Source organism: Thunnus albacares, chromosome 22 (genome assembly GCF_914725855.1).
Source record: "Thunnus albacares chromosome 22, fThuAlb1.1, whole genome shotgun sequence".
NCBI lineage: Eukaryota > Metazoa > Chordata > Actinopteri > Scombriformes > Scombridae > Thunnus > Thunnus albacares.
Genome location: NC_058127.1, coordinates 2,532,051 through 2,538,644, shown reverse-complemented (window position 1 = coordinate 2,538,644; position 6,594 = coordinate 2,532,051). Strand labels below are relative to the sequence as shown.

The following is a 6,594-nucleotide window of genomic DNA, read 5'->3' as shown; positions in this document are numbered from 1 at the left end:
CTAATGTAAACAGAAGGTCTCATGGAGAAAAAAATGATTGGCTTTTGGAAATTATATAGCCTACTTTGGTAAATGAAGATACAAAGGTATGTTTTAATATCAGGTGGTAACCAAAGTGCTCTCTGGTGCACGTATGTAAACACCGACACAGAAAGTCAAAGCTGTCCGGCTGAATTAAGCCACGTTTAGTCACCTCCACCTCCTCCACAGGCTGATTCAGTCATCAGTGACCGCTGTCTTATTTCAGTTATAACTGAAAAACTATACAGTGAAACTATAACTGAAATCAAGAAAACAGTCACTGGTGACGGCAGGTTTTGTAAATGCTTCTCAGCTCGGCCAGACAGCCGCTGGAGAACAGCTTTGACTTTGTGTGTTGGTGTTGACAGATGTGCGCCGGAGAGCATCTGTCATCCTATTGGTGGATGTTAAAGAACACATCGTAGGAGATGTCACACTAGGCAGGACAATACAAAACATTCTGACATGCTAGACCTTCCATCAGGGTGTCGTAGGACATCCCAGACGCCACATCGCCGTTCCTCAGTTATGTCACACTACACACCTGTTTATTGTTCCCAACGTTCATAATCAGGCCCGACACAAGAAATTTGTTGGCGATGACAAAATCATGTCAAAATCGGGCTGAATTTGTGTAGTCTGATCTACAGCCATGCTATTGGCTATGTGAGGCTGCACTTAGCATGAGCTAAATGCTGACAATAGTTTCAACCCAAATATATACAAAGTATGCAGAACATCTGCAAAAGAAAAATTCATATTAATGTTTGTCCCCATTTGTCCACTGCTTTCATGTAAAAAGACATCAAGATAAACAGCAGGTGGCGCTGATTCTCCAGTCGGCGCCATTAAACCGTCGCAGAAGAAGAAACACAACGTGATGATGTCATTAAAAGAGCAGCTGTCAAAGCTCAAACGATGGAAAACGTGATGGAATTATGACATTTCTGTCTTGTTTCATGTGTTCATTTGAGGAAGGTTACAGTCTCCTCATCATCGCTCCACACAGATCTGATGTTTTCAGCTGTTCAGATTGTTTCCGTTGAGCTTTTTCCCTTTTTTTAACTTTTATCACCAACTTTTCCAGCTCTGCTAAGCATAAAAGCTTTCTTGTGATAGTTCAGACTGAACAAATAAAATATGTTGATGGAAACACCTCTAACGGCAACATGCTGATGTTTAGCAGGTATAATGTTTACCATGTTTTAGTTTAGATAGCATGCTAACATTTGCTAATCAACACTAAACACAAAGTACAGTGGCGGCTGATAGCGATGTCATTAGTTTTGCAAGTGATTAGTCACAAACCAAAGTATTGGACAAATTAAAAGTTTGGCACCAGCTGAAAACTCAGAGGATCACCAAAGTTATTACGATTCACCCTGAGGCTGACGAGCATGTGCCCGCCGGATTTCACAAATGTGAAGGTCATGGTGGCGCTAAAGGAAAAGACAGAAGATCACCAGAGTCAGTAGTATTCAGACTACTGATCTGACCCATGTTGTCATTTGGCTAAAACCAAACTTTTACTCATGTGTTTTACATTTAGATACATTTTTCTGTCTATTTTTATTTCTCCATTTTGTTTTGTTGTCAGAAGAGGCCGAGTGTCTCCTCTTTGTTTCACCATGAGGATAATAATAGTGCAAACGTGCGTGATTGAGGATCCAGAGAGGACAGAGCTTCTTTTTCTACTGTGTAGGAATTTGACTTGGACCACACTAACAGACCTGACAGAGAGCAGGAGTCTGACTGTTTACACACTGCTAATGTCTGCACTTTTAAACACTACACAGTATATATAATAGATCTAAATGTGCAGCTAACACCTGCTTTGTCTACATTATAAGAGGCAAAACAGGAGAAACATTAAGCTGTTCAGCTTAGAGTACTAAGCACTGAAAAAGGCCTCCGTGTTTACAACAGAAAGGGAAGGAAGGACGGTCAGTTATGTTCTTGTTTAGCTTCTGGCTGCCAAATATAACAAACTCTTTGAAGCTTTTCACTGGTCCAGTAACATTTTCACTGGATCTTTAAGGTTGTGGTCGTTGTCACAAGGTAATAATAATCTACTATACTTGATTTCTTTGTCTAATGTATCATAACAGCTGGTGTCCATCGCCTTCAAAAGCAGGAAGTGATGTGTGTGCAGCTGTTCATCTATCTTAGTGAGCACATTTAAAGAGGTGATGATACTTTTTAAAACTGACATTTATGTGGAAACAGTTTGGAAAAGGGAAGACGTTTCTGGGATTGTGAGGAGAGTTTGGGGTAAATTAGGACAGTTTTTTTATAAAGTGAGGACATTTAATTTAGCTACAATAACATTCAAATGTCCAACAAGAGCTAATTTTAGCTTTGTTATGCACAGTGAAAGCCGTGTTTGCTCAGGGTGAATGAACACATTTTCTATGGGATGTGACTGATTTGCTTCTCAAAGCGTTGTAGCATCAGTCTACGATGGTTGTCAAAACACCCAATCGTTCTGTCATCTTGTATATCTCACATAATGTACGTCATACCCCTGGAATCCCCTCGTTATCATGTTATCTATCGTCTCCCTGCTTAGCTCATGTTAATCGCCTATTTTGGCTTTTCTTTGGTATCATATTCTTGTTTTTTATCAATAAAAAACCAAAAAAATGTAAAAAGTATGAAGTCACAGAGAGCCACAGGCCAAAAGAAATTATTGCAACTAACAATTATTTTCATTGTAAAATGATCTGTTGATTATTCTTTCAATTAATTATGCATCTAGTTTCTATAATGTTACATAATAATAATGAATCTCATCCACAGTTTCACTGAGCACAAGTCAACATCTCCAAATGTCTTGTTTTGTCCGACCAACAGTCCAAAACCCAAAAATATTCAGTTTATAATCATGAAAAAAAAGCAGCAAATTCTCACATTAGAGACGGTGGAACAAGAGTTTCACCACTAAAATGATGCTTTTAAACATAACAAGGTTTAATTTGATATTTGTAAAGCAGCTTTAATTAAGAAATGTTTTAAAAAGCTTACTTCTTCTCCCTTGTTTTGATCTCAGACTGCACCAGGACGCCTCATTACTTTGTGAAAACATTTTCATCCTCTTGAGTTTACAAGTCTTCCTCAAACTTGCCATAAAGTTGGAAAAGCACTATATTCTGAGATGATATTGTATGCTGCAGCACTAAGATTTCACTTTCTGTTGGAACTAAGGGGCTCAAACCAGAAAAAAAACAAACCCAGTACAAGAAGAAAGTACGTGAGCAGGCTGTCTGAATCAAGTCTGTAAGGACAGAGTTTGTTGTTTGCTGCACAGACTATAAAACCCTCTCAAACTTTTCAGGCTTTATAAATAAACTTGATGCATCTTCTCTCACTGACTAATGAAATATAACTGCATCGATCCGAAGTGCTTTGCAGTGACTGAACAGCAGTAAGATTCATTGTCTTGCTCAAGGACCCGTTGACAGGGTGAACAACAGATGGACTAGAGTCAAACTGAAGGTCTGATTCACAGTAAGTAACAGTGAGTGAGCAGGTCAGTACTGAGTGTCTCAAGGACGTTGTCGGCTTGTTGATGTGCGTCTTGTGTTTGTTCCAGCAAACAGATCTGAGTTCTTTGCTTTTGTTAACTTTTGTGAAATAAACTCTCAGAAAACTAAACAGCTGGCGTACACAATGCAAGCGACTGTGATGTTTCTGTGTTTTCAGCTGTTGTGGCTTCTCAGACTTGCTAAAGTTGGTGAAGTCACCAAACTTCATGAAGTAATTATAATATAAAGCAGCACCACAAAGTGTAATTCGCTTGTCCATGTAAAAACGTGAGGCCATGAAGCTTGGTGACAGTAACTACTTGCAGGGTTAGCTGGTTAAATGCTAACTGCTAAACTCAGTCAGTCACAATGTTCACGTAACTTTCTCTCTTACTGCTCTGTTGACTCTCTGGCATTTTGTTCACTACTGCACACAGTTTAGTTCAATAAAAGGAACTGAAGAGGGAAGCTCTCAGAGCTAACACGCTTGCTAACGGCCAGTAAACTCATTAGCTTGTTCGCTTAGCTCAGTCGCTAATGGGACAATAAGTTCAAAAAGTTTATTCAAAAGATATGTGTGCACCATCGACTCCTGTCTGTGAATCATTGCTCTTTTGTTGAGTTTATACACAGCTGATTAGCTACATTAGCGTCCTCCATTTTGTTTTCTCTGGCTCTCCATCCCCTCACATGTCAGCTCTGTGAGACCATGGATGTATTAACCCTTCAACATCCACCCTTTTTCATAGAATTTTCGCCTATTTGGTATACCCAAACAGAAGAACTGTAAGGCCATGATTGTCACATCCTGCCTGGACTTTGTTTGGTTTTTGTACTTTTTGTGTTCTTTTGGGTTTCCGGTCAAAGCAGATGGCCGCCCACCAAGAGCCGGGGTCTGCTTGAGGTTTCTACCCGTTAAAGGGGAGTTTTTCCTTACTGCTGTCGCCAAGTGCTGCTCATGGGGGAATTGTTGGGTCCCTGTAAATTGAAGAGTACGGTCTTGACCTGCTCTATGTGAAAAGTGTCCTGAGATGACTTTTGATTTGATTTGGCGCTATATGAATAAAAATTGATTGATTGATTGATTGATTTACCTGCCCTGCATCACCCTCGTTAGTCCTGCCCTGCTCCCAGTGTTCCCCCAGCCAATCAGCTCCGTCCGTCTGTTCATTCCCTTCTCCTGAGTTCTCCACCCATCTCCCCATCTGCACCTCATCTTCTCGTTAGTTCAGTTACTATTTAAGTCCTGTTTTTTTGTTCAGTCTTTGTCGGATCATTTGTTTTATCTGCTAGTTCTGTTCGGCTCTGTTTGCATTGTTCTGTTCTTGACCGTTGCAAGATTAAAAGGAGATTTTCGTCAAATCTGCATTCCGGCCTCTGCATTTGGGTCCACTCCTGCTTCCTCGTTCCTGACAATGATGCATGTATCAGGCTTCATTTGACAGGTAACATCTTCTAGTTTCTGGAAATGTGTTTGTTTAGCATGTGGCTAAAACACAAACAAAACTACATCAGTTCAAATAAGGCTCAAAAAAGTGTTTTTGGTCCTCGTCTATAATGAGTCGTATTTGAATAACAATAACTAGGATGTGCTTTATGCCAGAACACCATAAACCTTCTACATCTTGTCAGTCTGTATAAAATTCCAGACCTCTAGGTCTAACCTAATGGGAGCTAGGGAGTTTTTAGTTTGTGGTGTCACTGGTGTCTCTGAACCTCTCCAATCATCTCCGATTGGCCAAATTGTGCCATTACTCATTGCTGTGTGATACTACTGTTTACAACTGGCTTAAGCAGGTCGCCGGCAACCCGGTGGATGTTAAAAAGTTAAGGAGACCTGGAAACCATGTTCAAAGATGGCACCATTATAAAGTCTGCCATGTTTCCGCGGGCTTCCACCTCCAGTTTTTTAGTTTTTTTTTAAATAATTTAGTTGTGCGGCTCTTCTAGACTTTCCAACTGTTATCGGACCGAATGGATCAAACTCTGACAATAAAACAAGTAATTTCGCTCAAACACATCTTCACCGTTTGTAGAGTGAGGGTCTCTGGCACAACTTCACCTACTTCCAAGGTGCACGGAGAAGGGAAAGAAGTCTAGAAAGATGAGAACTCCAGCAACACTTGTAGTATGAAGAACAACTTTATTAGTTGACCGACGCGTTTCGGCTTGTGGCCTTCATCGGGGTCATTCAATGTCATCCAATGACCCTGATGAAGGCCACAAGCTGAAACGCGTCGGGTCAGTTTGCATCACGTCAACCCGAAAAGTTGTAATGACATCGTTTGGCTACTATGTCAAATTGGCTTTGCAGCCTGGTGCTGTCCCTGGAGGCTTGGTTGAGACGGGTTGTTGTTGGTTAATGTTGCAAGTTTTCAGGTCAAAGTTCACCAACAGAACAACAAAAACTTTGTACAGATTTACTTCGTTCCTGTGAGTGAATCGACTGTAATGAACTGAACTTTAAGAGTCTTGCTCTTACAGGTGCAACAAATCCAGTATGTCAATCAGGTAAAGTAAAAACCTTGTGTGGGTAGATTGTGAGTTTGTAGAAGCTTTAAAAATATTTTCATGCTTTTGCTAAATATTACATGAAAAGTCGATGTGTTTCACTGCTGCTGCCTCAAGCAATGATCAAGACTTTTGATCAACTATCAGTAGGCAGACTGTAGGGAGAACAGGGGTGTTGCAACTACTTTTAAGAGATAAAAAATAGAAACAGAAGTCGGCAGCAACAAAAACGGGAGGCGGTAAAAGAGAAGGGAGTGAGGAGAAGAGAGGAAAACAGTTGCAGTGGTGTAGGAGGGGAAACATGGCAAATACCAGCACACAGCTGATTACACTATGAAAGACAAGGAAAGCAAGGAGGGGAGGAAAGAGATTAAGAAAGGAGGGACAGACAGAATTAAACAAGGAGAAAAGATAAGGAGCCCGGGGAGAGAAAGAAATAAAGTGAAGATGATTGAACACTCAGTAATAAAAACAAAAAGCTTGCAAACAGTCTGTGTGAGCAGATAAGAGCTCAAACCTGTGATTTCTCTGCGTCACC

The 6,594-nt window shown here is 40.5% G+C and overlaps 1 protein-coding gene across 1 annotated transcript in view; it reads left to right on the top strand.

The window, feature by feature from the left end:
- The window catches only part of npy2rl (neuropeptide Y receptor Y2, like), a 61,926-nt gene that overhangs the window by 7,641 nt on the left and 47,691 nt on the right, over nucleotides 1-6,594 (top strand). The gene's annotated exons all lie outside the window — the stretch shown is intronic.